General features: G+C 39.9%; 1 protein-coding gene across 1 annotated transcript in view; it reads right to left on the reverse strand.

The window, feature by feature from the left end:
* Nucleotides 1–19,645, reverse strand: part of EXOC4 (exocyst complex component 4) — an 805,586-nt gene that overhangs the window by 404,538 nt on the left and 381,403 nt on the right. The gene's annotated exons all lie outside the window — the stretch shown is intronic.

The following is a 19,645-nucleotide window of genomic DNA, read 5'->3' on the forward strand; positions in this document are numbered from 1 at the left end:
CAGGAATTTTGTGGGAAAAAATTTAAAAAAAGTTTGATCGCAAAGACTATGTTTAGCCTACTTGATTGTAAAGTCTAGTTATTCAGGAGTTTGTACCAAATGCACCAGTTGTTGGGGATTCAAGCATTTGAAGAAGAACACTTCTAATCAGATATCATCCGAGGCACAGTGTGGTGTAATGGTAGACTCAGGAGATGTGTTTTGCTTTTGCTTTTTCCCAGGCTATGCTTTTAACTAGTTCTGTTATCGCAAGTCAGTCACAAAGCCTTTGTAAACCAGCTTCAGTCTCCTCTCAAGTTGAATATAGGGTCTAAATGAGGGGACTGCTAATCTTTTAAGAGTCGATCTCATGGACAAAAATACCTTCTGGAGATAGCCTAAGTGTAAGCAGTGGGGAGGCAGTTTGCTTCTCTTTCACAGGCTGCTACTCAATTTGGGGGAGAAAACAGCTTTGAAGAGTAACTCAATTACATCCCCAACAGCTGTTCAGGGAAAGCTGGATTGCCTGCCCTTGCTCACTTCGAGCCCTGTCTGGCAAGCGGAGGGTGAAAAATGGCCATGTCATTAGTTCTTTAAAATGTGTCCTAAAGAATACCTACTCTAAAACATACTTCTTAAGTAACGGATTTATCGTTTCCATCAGCTTAGACAAGGCTGCATACGCTATTTGCCTCTGGAAATTCACAACAAACCCTTTCTAGTAAAGCTCTGAAAAGTTCCACAATAAACAGTTCTTCATTTTAAAATCAAGTGAACAAAAAGTATATTACATGTGTATGGTACTAGAAAGGATCAACTAGAATAGAGCTTCTTAGAACAAGAACTGTGTCTTAATTTACCTTTCCGGCCTTGGCCCTTAGCACAGTACCTGATACATGACAATGTTCACTTTTTTTTTTGAAAAACTGGAAAAGCCTGGAGCCTGGAAATATGGCAAATGCTTTTTATTAGGTCCTTGGCTAGCTAAAGTAAAAAGTATTAAGAAAATGCGAGTGGAAAAGTAAAACGTACAGCCACAAAACAACAGTTTCCATGAAGACAGACAAAATCGAGCCAATAAGTTCCATGGAACCCTTTTCTTAGGCTGCTGCTGCTGCTAAGTCGCTTCAGTCATGTCCGACTCTGTGCGACCCCATAGACGGCAGCCTACCAGGCTCCCCCGTCCCTGGGATTCTCCAGGCAAGAACACTGGAGTCGGTTGCCATTTCCTTCTCCAATGCATGGAAGTGAAAAGTGAAAGTGAAGTCGCTCAGTCGTGTCCGACTCTTCTCGACCCCATGGACTGCAGCCTACCAGGCTCCTCCGTTCATGGGATTTTCCAGGTAAGAGTACTGGAGTGCAATTGCCTTCTCTGTTTCCTTAGGCAGTAAGGGGGAAAACCGGAAACAAAACACACTGCACAGGGCTTATGAAAGCACATGCTCCACACGGGCTCAATAAACATTAGCTGACGTTTCCCAGCAGTATCCATAACTTATTTATCTAGCCACTTAGGTTCCCAATGCCTCAATTTCCCTGTTCATAACATAACCAAATATTTACTGTAAAATAAAACAGCAATCCATACTCACTGAGGAGTTAGGAGGCTTAATTTATGTTTCAGAAGCATCTGGGAAAAGGCAGATGATAGATGGGAGTGTCGATCACCATCACCATCACAACTGCTATTGCGGTAAACAGGTTAGAAAGGCAACGTGCCAGCTCGTCTGTTTCCTGTCCTGGGAGAGGTGTCCTTTTTATAAAACCACACACTGCTCGGTCTCTTAGGGCATGGAGAGAAAGATGAGAATTGCTAAGTCAATAATACTGGCTATAGCTAAGTTCCAATAGTTAACATTAATCAAGATTTCCTTTCTTAATCTACGACAAATATTTTTTACCTAAACACTATGTATAAATGAAATTAGTTCCTAGGAAGAATCAAGATATGAGTTTAGAAGAATTTTTAGGTATAGGTCAAGGTTTTGAACACAAGAGTTGAGACAAGAAAAAAAGAAAAAGAAAACTTTAATTAGGATCTTGATGGTTTTCCATCGGTTCTTAACCCATCCGTTTGTAAATTACTTGAGGACAAGGACTGAGGCCACCACTTTATATCCCTAGTGACTCGCAGAGCACATGGAATACATTAGGCACTGAGGAACGGCTGAATGAAAGGCTGGGTGACTATCCGGGCCTCACTGTTTCATTAAGCGATCACCAAAATCTGACCAGCTACATAAAGGGTCCCAGTAATCATTTGGTTGCTTGTAAAATGCTTTAAAGAAAACCTTTACATATTACCATCCCCATCAGCAGAAGCCTGAAAGGTAGGAGGAGACGAGAGAGGGAAAAAGATAGCATCTATCTACCCTACAAAATGTCCACCAGCTTAATATATGACACAGCTATCAATCTGTTCACCAGTCACCCCAATCCATTCTGAAGAAAAATCATTGCTTCCACCATAATACACTAAAACAAATTTATAAATGTTAATAAAATTTTTAAAAGGTCAGGTCACTACTTCCTGTAACATATGTCAGGGAGAACCTAATACATCTCAGTATCAGGTCATTGGCAGGACAGCTATGACATTCAAGAATGGAGAAAATGAAATTTTTTCTCTTTGAAAATTAGTTAACCAGCACATCCGTCTGTTCCCCCACTTGGCTGCCTGGTGTGGAGCAAGCACTGTAACAGGGGAAATTTATTGAAACATACCATTAAATCAATATGGTAGAGCACTCTGCTTTATATGGGGCTATAAAAGTCATGCATGTGGGAAAGCTGAAGGAAACAAATTGGCACTGAAAATAAGAACAGAAACGCTTATTAAAAAAAAATAAAATGGATTCCTAGAATTTACAAACTTAGTAGATCAGGTACGCAAAACCAAGGTCTTGAAATAGGCCTTGTAATCTTTTCTTCTTAGGCTAAAATTAGAGCTAGCCTTCTTTTTCAAGAATCGAGCCTAAATATGACAAACAAAAAGTAAGGGTTCTGGCTGGATTGTCAGAAATTACTTTGGAAGTAGGTAATAAAACTGGATTTATAGAAGAGCCATACTGGGGTTTTATTTAGTAACAAGTGGAGGTGCTATTTTTTGGTAGATCATCCATGGAGAGACAGAGGTGAAGAACAAAACTTGCTGTCAAATAATTCTGCAGGAGAGTAAAATGTGTTCTGAATATCTGAGAGGCACATGCCGAAAATATAGGATGTGTAGGTCACACTGACATTCTGCATATTTTTTTCTTTTTTAAGTCCTAGATCAGGCCCGACTACTCAATACGATGTATATATGTAAAACCTATGGTTTCTAAGAGTTGAACCTAAGACATTCATGTATCCCATTACCTAAATTTGTAGAATGTACTAGAAACATTGCTTTGGGAAATTTTAGAATAAATTTAGTTCTATAATTAAAAAACGTCTTGGAGATCAACTGGTCTAATATCCACACTGGTATCATCAATTTAACTATTTACAGTAGTTTATAAAGCATATTTATCCACAGGTATTTGATCCTCACAAGAATCATGTGCAATAGAAAAAAGTCAACTAATTTACCCCAGGATCACTAGGCTAGCCATGTGAAACTGCAAAGGGGAGGAGAAAGACACATAAAGAAACAAGCTCCTCACTTAAATTAGGGATGGGAAGGAAATGCACAGAAAATGAAATCAACCAGCACGGATCACTATGATAAAAGTCTAAGTGCCGATGAGTAAAATAACAAGCAGCTAAAGAACTCAATTTAACAATCTGCATGATAATGCATATGCCTTGGAAAAGGAAACGGATGAACAATATCAGGTTGCTATGGGAATAAAGGGCAGTACATTTCTATTTAATGGAGCAGAGTCCTCCATCACTCCACGATAGCATATGTACCTTTTACACTCGAGATGTATATACTTACAAAAAGGAAAAACAAAGACACCATGAAAATCACCTTGAACTTGGCCTGCAGGTTGTTTCTTCCCATCTTTGGTTATGGTTTGGTTTTGCTTTTTTCATGACCATTATAAAACAGAAGGAAAAACCCCCAACTTGCATGGCAGCTGAGCCTACAGAGACCCATTGTGTCACACGCCATTAGTGTTCATCATTACACAGCTTAATGCAGTTGTCTGTTCCCTTTAGTGAACTCTGCATAGATTTATCTCTGGCTAATGCAGCAGAGGCTAAGGGAAACTACTAAGGTCTCTGGATTTGTCTGCCTTTCTGGGGTAGCATTTTTGAAACCATTCTGGGCCAAAGGGATTTTACAGAAATGGAGATGGTAATATGCCCTTCTCCCATCGCATTGGCTCTAATAGGCAATGGCTGTTCACAAGGATAAAGACCTGGGTACTCAGAGGCACCTTTGTTCAGACACAGGAAATTGTCATCTTAGGACTAGAGCTCAGAAACCAGGAGAAAAACTGTATTCACAGACACATGTTTATTTACATAGTCTTATTCCATAACTCTGTTTCAGGTTCTGAAACTTCATTTATTCATTCCAACAGAAGTCACTGAGGGCCTAGGGATGTGCCAGGCCCGATTTCTAGATGACAGGGAAGTAACAATGAACAAAAGAGACAAAAATCCTTGCTCTTGTGCCACTGACGTTCTTAGTGGGAGGAGACAGGCAATAAAACAGATGAAAGATACAGTCCATAGACAGCAACTGGGGAAATGAAGAGCAAAAAGTAAAACATAGTACAAGTTCAAACAGGATAGCCCGGCAGGGCTTCACTGAGATAGTAACATCTGAGAAGAGCTCCAGAGGTATGAAGGTGGTGACTCACACGTATGGCCAGTGGAGGAACAGAGAATAAATGTGCTACTGTTCAATTGCTCAAGGATAAGTTGGGTCTTTTCAAACATTGTAAAGAATTCTGGTTTTTACTCAGCATGAGTTGCTATTGGAGAGTTTTGAGCCAAAAGGTTTATATGACACAACTTACATTCTAACAGGATCACTATGGCTAAAAGGGAGGAGAGCAAGAGATCAAGCATGAGACCAGATAAGAGCCTAATTCACTAATCTCAGCAAGAGATGATGGTGGCACAGACCAGGCTAGGACTCACAATGGGGTTGAGCAATGATTAGGTTCCGGGTAATTTTTGGAAAAACTAGTAGGATATGCTGATGGATTGCTTCTGGATGTGAGAGAGATGACTCCTAGATCTTTGGCCTGAACAACTGGAAGACTAGCAGTGCCATTTATCGAAGTGGGGAAGACTACGGGGTAGCAGTTGGTGAACAGATGGTGTGAAATGTTGGGATCTCAGTTCTGGACATTTTGAAGTTGGAATTCCCATACGACACACAAACAGAAATGTCAAGAAAGCTAAAAACATAATAAGGCTGAGTTCACTGGAGTAGTGCAAGCTGGAGATATAAATTTGGGAGTCCACAGCTTGAGATAGTATTTCAATTCCTACGACAAAGTGAGATCCACAAGAGACATACACGTAGATCAAAAAAGAGAAGGCGGCCAAGGACGAAAGCCTGGGTACCATAGGCTAAGAGGTCAGGGAGGCAAGGAAGAAACTCATGAGGATCCGGTGAGGTAAGAAGAATACAGATACTGTCCTGGGAGCCAGCCCGAGAGAGTCTTCTGAGGAGGAGGCATCGATTAACCACATCAAATACTATAGACAGCTTTAGTAACAAGTCAAAGCAGCTGGTCACCATAGTGGTAGCACTTTGTTCTGACGAGCAGGGAAAGCAGGGATCAGGAGAGAAGACACAGAAATGAAAAACTGAGGGTTATACTTGTCCCATGCTATCTCTGTTTCGATTTCAGTTTCTCTATCACTGCCCTCCTCACAAAGGAAATTATTAGCCTTACACATGTCATGTTTTATTTATGAGAATCAAGCGTGAATCTGTGAAATGTTTTGAGATCTCAGTAAAAAGCATAGGAAATCTCACTCTAGATAGAGTCCATTTAGCACATCACTTGATGCCATCTTATATCTACTTGTTTTTAGTAAGTCTCTCTGAGCAAGATTAAAAAAAAAAAATTCTGGTATTGTTTTGCTGTTCTCAGTGAGGAAGACATCCTGTTACTTTGTTCTACCTTTGTTTTATATATGTGCTTAATGAATTTATTTTGGAGGTGAGAAGGAATGGGACAAAGAAATGAAGGAAGTATCACACAGGCTCTCATTTGCTAAAAAAATGTTCAAAACTACTGTGTGTGTGTGTTAGTCACTCAGCTGTGTCCAGCTCTGTGACCTCATGGGCTGTAGCCCACAAGGCTCCTCTGTCCATGAAATTCTCTGGGCAAGAATACTGGAGTGGGTTACCATATCCTTCTCCAGAAGATCTTCCCAACCCAGGGATCGAACCTGGGTCTCCTGCATTGTAGGCGGATGCTTTACTGGATGAGCTACTAGGGAAGCCAAAAGTTAAGTTGGCTTTAGGTACTCTTGTGTGTGTTAGTCACTCAGTCGTGTCTGACTCTTTGCAATGCCATGGATTGGGGCCCTCCAGGATCCTCCATCCATAGGATTTTACAGGCAAGAATACTGGAGTGAGTTGCTATTCCCTTCTCCAGGAAATCTTCCTGACCCAGGGACTGAATCCAGGTGTCCCGCATTGCAGGCAGACTCTTTACCATCTGAGCCACCAGGGAAGATTCAAAAACTATTATCTTAAATCAAAGTTTCATTTGCATAGCTTGTATCGATAACATAGTACATTTACTTAATCATCCCCATCCTTGTCAAGAATCATCTGTATGTCTTGGTGGCTCAGATGGTAAAGAATCTGCCTGCAATGCAGGAGACCTAGGGTGGGGAGATCCCTCAGTGGGGAAGATCCCCTGGAACAGGGAATGGCAACCCACTCCAGTATTCTTGCCTAGAGAATTCCATGGACAGGGGAGCCTGAAGGGCTACAGTCCATGGGGTATTAAAGAGTCAGACATGACTGAGTGACTAACACAGAAACATCTGTTGTCAAGAACCACTGGTCCAGAAATTGTCATCTGGATAGTCAGAACCCCTTGTTTCCAAGGCATTTTCTTTTTCTAAAAAACTTGCATATATTAATATCTTTCAAGTAACAAATCATTTCTATTGCAAATATCTAATTCTCTTATTCTAAGAATTGTTTTGGAGGTAATACAAACAGGAACACTTTGAACCTATACCTGTACCGTTTTCACCTGTAAGAACTTTCTAAAGTTATGTGGTCACATCAAACTCCTGCTGACCAGGTAGCTCACGGCATACTTTTTAATGAATCCTATTTGTCAGAACATAAACTGTCCAATAATCTACCTTGAAATATAACTTCTCACTGCCATCAAAATTGTCTTTTGCTTCACAAATATATAGTGCCTAACCATAAACAGCGAATAAAATATATCCAGAGGGCCTGTAAAATGTGTATTTTACCACTTCTGTGTGAGCTTTCTACATTCTTTGTAGCCATCATCTTTTTACTTTTTCCCAGAAGAAGGGGGTAGAATATCACCATGGCTCAGGTTTTGGAGGTAGTTAGCAAACTGTATATAATTCCTCCTGGCTGGCTCAATGACCAAACACAGTGAGATGTGTCTATGGTTCCCGGTGATTTTGTGTTTCTTTCTCTCCAGCAGCATCTCTTAAAGTAGTAATTCCCAGTGCCCTACTCATTGAGGCCACAACTGCTCTGCAGACACAGAGCCCCAGAGACGAGAATACACTTGTGGCCTCGGGCCGAGCTCCATTCTCCCTCTCTGGGACGCTGCTGAGCCCTTTGTCTTGCAGTTCTCTTAGGTCCCTCTCCTAAGCAACAGCACATACCCTGGCTGGCTTGAGTGGTGAGCTGGGAAGCAAAAGAAATTTCATGCCAGGCAAAATGTGAGCTCAAATCTCTAATTCACCACACGGTACTGTGTTCGATGACCTTGAGCTAATTACTCTGCCTCTTTCTCAGATTCCTGATTTTTCAAATCAAATGACTGCTCTGAGAATTAAGACTGGATGTGAAAAGTAGCTGGGACACGGCAGGGGCTTTAAAAAATAAAGGAATAAGTTTAAAAAATAAAATAAAATAAAAAAAAAATAAAAAATGAATCATGCCGTTCCCTCCCTGCAGGCGTATGGCTGACTTCTGCAGGGGACAGCACCACCCCGCTCACCCACCCTTCTGCACTGCACTTGTGTATCCCCAAAGACTAAAACTGGCACTAGGTCTCCCATAAAATCATCAGAGAGAACCAAGAGAGGAAGAAAAGAGAAAAAGGAAAATACTAAACTGCCCTCAAAGGTTTAATATTCTTCTGATTGGATGCTTTGAAAATTTGCAGAGTTCCACCAGATCCATTCAGTAGGGAATTTATCTTTTCCATGGCTTTAAGAGATCAGTACAAACAATAACAATGGGCGTTAAAGTGCTACACGCCTGTTATCAAGAGGTCTTTCGTACAGTGTGGCAGAAACATTGTCTTAGAGGGAGAGGCATCTTTACGGCCATTCTTCCTCTCCACCTTTTATTCTCTTTAAAAAATTATTGCAGTAAACACAAGCACAGAGCCGTCTGTCTCCGACTCCGTGTTTCCCTTCACTCTTGCTCACAGGCAGTAGTTTTCCCATATTCACCTTTGCTTGGAAAATATTCTGTAAAGAAATAACTGGAAACAAATGAGTCATTCTGCAGTCTATTGATTAAACCACACTGAATCAGGGTCACACCGGGTATGCTCTGGGGGAAGGGAAGCAATCAATTCAAGGCTGTGAAAAAAGTTAATGAAAACATGCGCAGAAGTTTCAGTCTTTTTTTTTACCTCGTTTTGAACATTCAGGCTATGAGTGCTGAACATATTGCCCAAGGGCAGTAACAAACCTTCTGATTGGAAAGGGGAAAGCATGTTATTAACTACATGATACTGAAGGTGAGTAGTAGACAGGTGTCAGGCTTCTTGAGTTTTTGAGAAAGATGCTAGGGAAGGAAGACTTATGCAGAGAGGAAGACAGTTCAGTCACACCTTACTTATTTCTGGAAAAACCCATGTAAATGAAGGCTGCTAAATGGGGGCAACAGGGGATGAGACAGTTCGATGGCATCACTGACTCAATGGACGTAAGTTTGAACAAACTCTGGGAGACGGTGAAGGACAGGGAAGCCTGAAGTGCTACAGTCCATGGGGTTGCGAAGAGTCAGACATGACTTAGCAACCGAACAACAGCCAACAAGCACTAAATGGCCATTTTTCCATTTCAAGTAAAGCAAAGGGGGTTTCTCAGGAAGCAGAGTTGCAGAAAGCTCATACAGTAAAAAGAACAGGAAAGTGACTGCAGCTTTACTTAATATTGTGCTAAATGGGAAGTCAGTGAGACCAAATGACCCTAGTAGGTTACAATCTTCAGGGTGTGCATGGGAACCACTTAGAGAGCTGGTGTAACACACGGATCTCCCACATGTCATTCCATTTGCACCATTATTTAACAGGTCATTCATCAGTTTAGTAGAGTGGGGTTTTTTTTTTTTTTTTTGCATTTGTATTGCATATTGTTACCTATTCAGTATATGTATTTAGAATTTAAAAATAATTCTATTTTAGTTACATACTTTGGATACTCTTCTATTTCTTCCAGTCTCCAATTTCACTCTTGTCTTTGCATAGGCAGAAAAGAAAATGGCATATTCCATGCATTAGTATGGAAGTCCCACCAAATGTTACTTTTGTCACTAAAGGACTGATGGTGAAGCTGAAACTCCAATACTTTGGGCACCTGATGTGAAGAACTGACTCATTTGAAAGACCCTGATTCTGGGAAAGACTGAAGGCAGGAGGAGAAGGGGACGACAGAGGATGAGACGGTTGGATGGCATCACCGACTCAATGGACATAAGTTTGAGTAAACTCCAGGAGTTGTTGTTGGACAGGGAGGCCTGGCATGTTGCAGTCCATGGGGTGGCAAAGAGTCGGACACGACTGAGTGACTGAACTGAACTGAAAGCTTAAAAATCAGCCCTTAATAATTGAAGTGTGAGCAAATGTTCTCCCAGTTCTTCCATACATCAATATAGGAGCCATTTTTCCTATGAGTTTACTATGAATGAGCCCAAAGAAACAGGAAAAGGAAAGAGTTGCTGAGCCCAGCAGAGAGATATGAGGACAGATATTCTACACCTATTATGGGCAGATTATCCACACGTTCTCCTTACACCATCTCAGTGTGCTTTATCAATAACACCCCCAAATGCTAAGGCCGTTCAGAACATCTAAAAGAGTAACTCATTTAAACTATCCATTTTCAGTTTCTGTCACAACAATCTCTACAAATATCGTATACCCAGACTTTACTGTGTTTCAAGTACAATTCTAAGTCATTTAGCTAACTAACTTGGCTCATTGTCTGACAATGCCACTAAGCTAATGGCATTATTCCTATTTTACAGATGAAAAAAACTGAGACTTATCAACACTCAGTAACTACAATGGGAATGGAACTTTGATGGTTTGACTCTAACACCTGAATCTCAACAGTATTTCTGCCTTCAGGGTTAAACTTACAGCTCTCAGACTTTTAATGAATTTAAGGCACTCCTTTAACTTCCTACTAAGGCATATTCTCTCATGCAGGACTGATTTTTACAAACCCTTATTCACGCATTCACAGAACCAGTGCTGAATGACAGAGATCACCCGGTGCACTATTCGATTTCTTATTAGGAAAAAACTTCCATATACTAGAAACCCTATTTTATGAGTCCCCAAGGAGGGAGGACATGTTATCTATGAGGAAATTCATTTCTTCCCTGACTGCCTGTATCTTTCCCAACGAGGTTTCTTAATTACCTCCTAGTCACCCTGGCTCAACACTGCCCAGGGCACTCTGACGCCTTTACTCTTTCCCCAGGCCAGCACAAAGGTGAGAGCTCTGAACAGAGAGCACCCCGCCCTCACATATTCCTAGTCTGTTCACTTCAAGTTCTGTGCAATTTAGAAACAGAGAAGTTCTTGGGAGACTGACAACAGAAGAGGGTTCAGAAAGTTAGGCTCCCTTCTGGTCGGAAGAAAGTGGAGCTGTTCAGGGAAGAAAATTCAGCTACACACAGAAAGGTATTTGCTGAGCTTTAGAGAGTTTACAAGCAATGAGGGGATGTTTGCAGAGCTGACGACTCTGAGAGTGGGTGGGGAAGAAAATGATTAAACAAGGTTATTTGTCCTGTTAACCTGACAGAGAGGAACAAAAGTTCGAAAAGGTAAATGAACTGCTGTGCTTGTGTGCAAATAAAAAACAGTACAAAAATAGCGCAGAGCAACCCTGTCAGCCCATCGAAAACTGAACCTGAGCCGCAATTCTACAACCAAAAGCGTGTGCTGGTATAGTGGGCATTTTCTAGCTGTGTTAGACAAACACATTGAGGAACACTTGATCCTGGTAAATTGCACAGGCTTGCCTTGGCCTTTAGAAAATAAAGTTCTGAAAGCTGGTTAAGGTGTTGGATGCCAAACATACTTCATGTAATGAAGAATCTGAAAATATAATATCTACCTACAACATAAAACATTCTTATTGTTCATATTACTGTTTTCCTTCCTCTCTGAAGTTACATTAGAAGATACACTCAGGCCCATTGAAATCTGGATTGTACATAGAAAACACTACATACAGCTGGTCCATGGATGAAAATGCACAGCTTCAAGGTTTCACCTCTTAAAGGACAGTCTCACTTGTTTACTCATTTTACTCTCTTCCTCAAATGTACTCCAATCAGAAAATTAGAAAAGAGTGAGCACTGTTATTTATAGTTTTAGATTTGTCACATCTCTCTGCCTAAAGATTTTTGATGAAAGTAAAAGAGGAGAGTGAAAGGGTTGGCTCAAAGCTCAACACTCAGAAAACGAAGATCATGGCATCTGGTCCCATCACTTCAAGGGAAATAGAGGGGAAACAGTGGAAATAGTGTCAGACTTTGTTTTTTTGGGCTCCAAAATCACTGCAGATGGTGACTGCAGCCATGAAATTAAAAGACGCTTACTCCTTGGAAGGAAAGTTATGACCAACCTAGATAGCATAGTCAAAAGCAGAGACATTACTTTGCCAACAAAGGTCCATCTAGTCAAGGCTATGGTTTTTCCTGTGGTCATGTATGGATGTGAGAGTTGGACTGTGAAGAAAGCTGAGCGCTGAAGAATTGATGCTTTTGACCTGTGGTGTTGGACAAGATCCTTGAGAATCCATTGGACTGCAAGGAGATCCAACCAGTCCATTCTAAAGGAGATCAGTCCTGGGATTTCTTTGAAAGGAATGATGCTAAAGCTGAAACTGCAGTACTTTGGCCACCTCATGAGAAGAGTTGACTCACTGGAAAAGACCCTGATGCTGGGAGGGATTGGGGGCAGGTGGAGAACGGGACGACGGAGGATGAGATGGCTGGATGGCATCACCGACTCGATGGACATGAGTTTGAGTGAACTCCAGGGGTTCGTGATGAACCAGGAGGCCTGGCGTGCTGCGATTCATGGGGTCACAAAGAGTTGGACACGATTAAGCGACTGAACTGAACTGACCTGAAAGATTTTTACTCTTTTTCTTCTTTTCAAACGGGAAAAGGCAGGATTACTATTTAAATCCCAAAAGGGTCCACTCTCATATAGTGCCTGGTCTGTGAATTTTTAAGATAATGTCAAAAAAGCTATTTTTATTTTTGTATCTGCAAGTGAAAAAGAAGACAGTGAATGAGAGTTTAGAGAATGGAGAAACAGTCAAAATGCTATTTAAAAAAAATAAAAACAGTCGATTGCTCTGAGGCCAATAGACAATGGGGCACTGGTCCTGGGGCTGCTTTTCCCTCATCAGCTGCTACCTTGAATCGACTTCTCTCTTAACTATGCCTCCTCCTTGAACCCTGTCCACTCTGCCCACTCTGCTCTCCCTTCACTCTGGATCCATGTCATTCTTTTCTTTTTAACTCCGCTCTCCCATTCTCTACTCTTTCCCTTTGCTCCATTTCCTCTAAATGGCTTAAATGCAACTGAGATGCTCTAAGGACTGCAATCTCTATATTATATTAAAGACAAATCATATAGCTTGTATTTCTCTAAGAACAAAAAAAAAGGGGGGGGGGAGAAAACCACATTTCGCCAGTATGTAGCCTTCAATTTCTTTGGGGCAACCCAAAGAAGATACTGTCCACCACATCCCATGTATCTTCACTAAAAAGACACTGTACCTTTAGGCTGTTTGTGAATGTAATCACTTTCCCCCCCACTTTTACATTTCACAAGATACATCCTTATGTGATAAGTATATATATGCTGGTAGCTTTTCATTTACACTGAGACTACTAACTGTGGATGTCACCAGGACAAGTAACAGTTATAATCCAACACCATCACAGCCAAATTACCTACAGAAGGAAACCAACCAGTTTTCCTGTTTATCTCAAAGCTAATTATAAGAAATCAATCTACGAAACAGTACTTGCCCACTAGAGTTCTGGAATTACAAAGTAAGGTCCTTGTGGGCAATTCTGGTAACAGAAGCCCTCAGAGTCATATTTAAAATCATCTTATTCAGTGAATAAGCAATCTACATCTTCCTAGCATGGTTTAACGCTATGAGGCTAATTCATACTATAAGTGATCCAAAGCTGACTTCTATTAGAATCAACAATCCTGTTCTTATGATAATGCAGTAATTTTTCAGACTAATGAATCATGATGTCTTTCTGAAAATGTTCAATTCACAACAAATATAGAATCGTACGGCTAAGAGAATATAGGTGCTGATTTTTTAACCATTTTCTTTTGACTTCTAATTTTTGGATGGTATCTCAGTCTTTTCCTCTGTATTTACTCAAGTTTGAATGCAAAGTTCCCGCTTCAGTTCTGAGTTTTGCTCTTCTTGGTTATGATGCCTTCCTTGGCCTGCACTCTAATGAGACTAAGGTTCCGCACACACTGTCAGTCATCAACATCAAATGCTGGGAGAGAGGAGAAAGTGACTTTTTATTACAGAACTTGGAGGTGGTGAATGACTTCTTTCAATTTTTCTTCTTTCTCACATGGGGCGTATTTAGGATATAAGCAAAGAATCTTTCCTGGTCAGAATAATGAAATTAACAAAGAAACCTCCACCACACCTTTTTTCGTGCTTTGGGGATATGTAAGAAATGTGTGGGCTTTCCAGGCAGCACTAGTGGTAAAGAATGTGCCTGCCACTGCGGGAGATGCAAGAAACACAGGTTCAAGCCCTGGGTCAGGATGATCCCCTGGAGAAGGAAATGGCAATCCCCTTCAGTATTCTTGCCTGGAGAATCCCATGGACAGAGGAGCCTGGAGGGCTACAGTCCATTAGGTCACAAAGAGTCAGACGTGACTGAAGCAACTCAGCACGCATGGAAGAAATGTGTACTCCAGAAATCAAATGAACCAATCTCAATACTAATAAAGCTTTTTCATAAGGCAAAATGATAAATTTCTTTCTACTATAAGATAAAATAACCTGGAAAATAAAAGTATGTCTCCTGGCTTTTTTCCCTCTCTGAATTTCTTGTACTACAGCTATTTTATACATTAGACTCAATTCTCCCCAACAGTAAATCTCCAGCAGGGGAGGTTATTGATTACATTTATAATAAGAATACTATTGCTGATTAGGGTCTAAGACTGTATGAGAAGTCAGCCACAATTATTGGTATAAAATCTTAATATAAAACGTACTTCCCTGTTCCAAGGCATAATTGCTGTAGTTATGGACCTCGAAATGGCCACTCCATTAGTTTTAAATGGTACTAAGATTTATAAATTAGATCCTGTGTAACACAGAGACATAAACATGGATGGTGCAAAGTTTTTGCTCTTTCTCTAAGAAATTATCAATTCGATGATTAAAAATATGACTAAGTAGTCTTAAAGGGCAAATTTTCATTCTAGAAAGGAAATAAGCAACCTTAAGTTGCTGCCAGTGGGAGGAACAACTGAATTTAAAGCTCCATTTCACAAATTAAATTCTGGCTGCATTTTAACATCAAGACTTTTTTCCCCTTTCATAGTGCCAGAAATACATTCCAGAGCCAATGTTCTCAAGTGAAAACATACAGTATTTAGACAAGCAGTAATTCGCTAGTAATGTTTCCACATAATCATTTCACACACGACTGCTAATCATGCCATGTGAGGGAAATCTCTAAACTGGGGAACATGTATTTGCCATAAAATTAAAATATCAGACTGATAAATAAAGGAAAAATGGTCAAATAAAAAACTCATTCTCCGCTGGTTCAGAGTATTCATAAATCTGTTTTGGCTTCTTACAAAAGGGTAGCAATCTGGAACGATGCCATATCTTAGAAATATAAACACTTCCTTTCTCTTATCCCTGAAATGTTTGGCTAAAATTATTTTTCCCACAAGTAGTGAAAAAATACTCAATTATTCCCCGGTCACTTACCACGCTAACCTCTAAGGACTAAGCTCTTAAAAAATTATTTACTGAGGTCAGTTCCAACAGTTTCCCTACCAAACCACACTCTCGATCTTAAAACCCTCTCAAGCCACTAATGGGCAGCGAGAGAGAGAAGTTGGAGCAACACCAGAGCTTCAGAGAGCATCCTCTTGCTGAGAAGCAATGCCTGTCATTCAAAGCATCTCCATTTTCCTCCTTGTGCGCCAAAGGAAAGACACAAGAGGTGATGACTGAAAGTTATTAGTGAGGTTTACACAGAGGAATGCCAAGAGAAACACTCTGAGTGAGCACACCCCTCCCTGCCTTCTTGAGAAACACAAATGAGCATGGAAGAAGTCAAGTTATAAATAATCTTTCCTGGTAAGACAGTAGTAACGCTTTACACACGGCAGGATCTGGCAGAGTGTGTTACAGAGCCAGCTCGTGAGATGCTTAGCTATCAAATTAATTCCAGTTGGCTGGGATATGAACCCTGTCACATATATTGAAAACTAGATGAAACGTAACTAAATGTAATGATAAAGAGCAATGAAAGTGCTGCTGGAAAAGTCATCATGAAGCTTCAGGCTTGTTTAATGATTTTGTCAATATGTGGAGAAGAGAAATTCCACAGAACCAGAAGAAACCTAAAGGGGATTTTTGCAAACACTGGAGAGAAATTATACAAAGGGTTTGCAATATCAGTATTTTTTAAAAGCGGAGAGGGTATTCTTTTGAAATAATAAACTCAAGAAAATGCTAAGCTGAATTTTAAAGCTTAAAATTATTTTCCTTTATAAGCGGTATTCTGAGATTAACCATACTACCAAAAAAAAAAAAAAGAAGTCTACTCAATATTCACTGCAATCAATCCAACATAGAGAAAAACCATTCATTTCTGTTTCTTCCTGATGTCTAAGCTGTATGACGGAAAAGCACAGGTATATAAAGAGAAATTAATTAAGAAAAATTAAAACCTCTATTGCTTTCCTTTCATCAATTGTTTCTGGCACTGTTTCCCCATAATTTTAATTTTTCAACTGCTCCTCAAGCAAAATACAGTTGATTCTTGAACAAGTCAGGTTTGAACGATATGGATCCACTTACAAGTGGTTATTTTCCAATAGTATATACTGCAGTATTACATGGTCCAGGGATAGCTGGATCCAAGGAAGCAGAGGAACCTTGGATAGAGGGCCAGCTATAAGTTATAGGTGGATTAACCTCTGCATTGTTCAAGAGTTAACTGATTAAACAAGGGTTAACTGTGTTTAATTAGCTGTTCACATTTCTCTTGGAAAAGTATAAACACTGAATGAACAATTAAGTAAATTTTAAAAATCTGAAAAAGAATGGATGTACATATATGTATAACTGAATCATTTTGCTGTACACCTGAAACAATACTGTAAATCCACTACACTCCAATATAAAATAAAAATTAACTTTTAAAAAATTGAAGTTTCTGAATCAAATTGCTAATCACTTACTCAAACTTTTCCAGATAAATATATAGATAGATGTGTCCATTCTTCTTCATGTAAGAGAGAGGGTTAGCAAGATGACACAAACAAATGGTATGGGTACATAAGAATTCTTTTCCTCTCCTTATGTCATCCTGCTTTAAGGAACAAGGAGAGTATCATATACATTAAGAGATGTATGAGATTGAAGTCCATTTGAAACAGCATTACAAAGACTAGCATGTGCCGTGTCAGTCGTATTTGACTCTGAGACCCCAGGAAGTGTAGCCTGCCAGGTTCCTCTGTGCATGGGATTTTCCAGGCAAGAATACTGGAGCAGGTTGTCATTGCCTTCTCCAGGGGAATCTTCCCATCCCAGGGATCAAACCCGCATCTTTTGCATCTCCTGCATTGGCAGGTGGATTCTTTATCACTGTACCACCTGGGAAGCCCTAGAGACAAGCATATCTGAGGCCAATATGATATTTGTCATAGCTCATTGAAAAAAAAAAAACCTACAATACCAGGAATCATTGGGAAAATAATGTAATGCCATAAAATACATGGAAATGCATGCTTTCCAGAAGATAATCGTTCAAAAAGGTGATATTCCTCCAGGAAGGGTTATTGAAACTTTTCATTTCACTTCGTATCAAGAAGCAAAGCTAATGGGGAGATCAAAATGTTCTGTTCTAAATATATCCAAGTGCTAAGTCTTTCTTGCAATAGAAACACCTCTAATTTGTGTAGAGAAATTTCCTTTCACATAAATTAACTTTTAAATAGGCTTGAAAATTGACCTTGGGTAAATTTATATAATAATGGTTCCTAAGCTATGCAGATTATTATACCTAATTAACCAGTTAAATTCATAAAATTTTCTTTTAAATCAGCTCAACTATTTTCAGATGTTTATCTTTTAACTAAGAAGGGCATCATGATGAGACTAGACCATCACAACAAAGTACTCTGAGTTTCTGATCTTAATTTCACCTCCTATTACTCTGGGACCTACAGCTAATCATATCATGTCTTTTGCTCTTCATTTTTTTTTTAATAGAAAAATCCTTTTTTTTTAATCCAGTACGGGAATTCTGTTTATGAACCACTTGTGTAGAAGAGTCCTAGAGCCTGAGAAACCTCCCATTATAAGGGTTGGATGGCATCACCGACTCAATGGAGATGAGCTGGAGCAAACTCTGGGAGATGATGAAGGACAGGGAAGCCTGCAATGCTGTAGTCCATGGGATCACAAAGAGTCAAACGTGACTTAGTGACTGAACAACAATAACATAAAGGTTTTGAGCTTTGGGGTCCTTTTGCCTAGGCTTGAACCCTGGCCCTTCCATTTTCAAAAGAGTGATCTTGGTCAAGCCACTTCAACTCTCTAGGCCTCAGGTTCTTTACCTATAAAATAAGGATACTCATAACCCCTTACCACAGAGTTGCGGTGAAAAATGAATTAGACATACACCTTAAAATGTTTAAAACACAGCTGAGTATACCACTAGGACTCAATAATGTTAGTTATTTTTATTATAATTCACTTGAGACCTTTACAAGCAGACTGCAAAAGTGATACCCGGAGTGCACACTTTGATGACAATTCCATCCCACATTACTCTAACATTCCTAGAATTCCAAATGTCTTGAAACTATTGTTTAGTCTTTTATATATAAACTGAAACACAAGCAGCCAAGATGGGGACTCATCCCTCCTTCTGGGTACAAGCAGGAAACAATATTGGTGTTCCAGAAATGCAGTGTTTGCATGGCATCAAACTTTTGGTGGCAAATTGGATGTGAGCAGCGCAAGCAAAATCACTAAGACTGCATCAATAAACTGACGCCTCCTGACTTCAGTTACAGTTTTCCTGGAGTTTGCTGTGATAATGAACACAGACAGCATTGATCCATTGAGGACTACACCTGCTGCATTCCCACAAGTAATTCAATCATGTTTGTCAGGGAGAAACTGTGAATTATCTTAGGACATCCAAACACCAGCTTTCTCAGGATATGATAATATATTTAAATTACAGAGGGGCTTCCTGATTGCATTAGAAATACATCCATCTTCCCCTTCTTATCTTTGCAGAGGGCATGCCACAGGCTTCATCACAGCCAAATGCAAACTTCTTGAAGGCTGGGATTGCTAATTATATTTAAAAGAGCAACTGGTTTCTTTCTCAGTAGTTATTCACTATCCACCAAAAACTATCTGAAGTAAGTGTAGCACATATAAATGTATTTCATCCCACTCCCAGGTAAATCCGTAGGGGATGCTTAACACAAGAATGGGCTTGGTAAAGAGTCTACAAGACTGAGAAGAAATTAAAAGGAAACATAAAATGAATATTTAGAAATATCAAGGCCTATTTTTCAGAGAAAGTAGAAAAAAGGTAATGAGATATAACTAATATTTGGAAGTAAAAATATCTAGTTCCCAGCAGTGCAGTTTACTTAAATTGCTAGAAAGACTTCAACGTATCAGCAGAGGCTTTCTTCCTCTCCCAATCCAACTCTCAATAACACTTCCTGCAGACTCTCCAAAGCCTATGACAAAATGCTCCTAACATTTACATCTGTAATGGTTTTTCTCCTACAGAGAAGAGAAAATATGGGGAAATAAAAATTTTGACAGCCTTTGTGATGTTCAGTAAGGTGGAAGGATGTTTGCAAACTTCAAACCTGAGTGACTTGTTGTTCCACCTTTTCTGACAGGCGACATTAAACAAATGTCTCACACAAGAGGTACCTCTGGTGTGTGCGCTTGGGTTTGGGCAGAGAGGAGGGGAGGCGCTTTATGT

The sequence above is a fragment of the Bos indicus x Bos taurus genome, chromosome 4 (assembly GCF_003369695.1).
Source record: "Bos indicus x Bos taurus breed Angus x Brahman F1 hybrid chromosome 4, Bos_hybrid_MaternalHap_v2.0, whole genome shotgun sequence".
Classification (NCBI taxonomy): domain Eukaryota; kingdom Metazoa; phylum Chordata; class Mammalia; order Artiodactyla; family Bovidae; genus Bos; species Bos indicus x Bos taurus.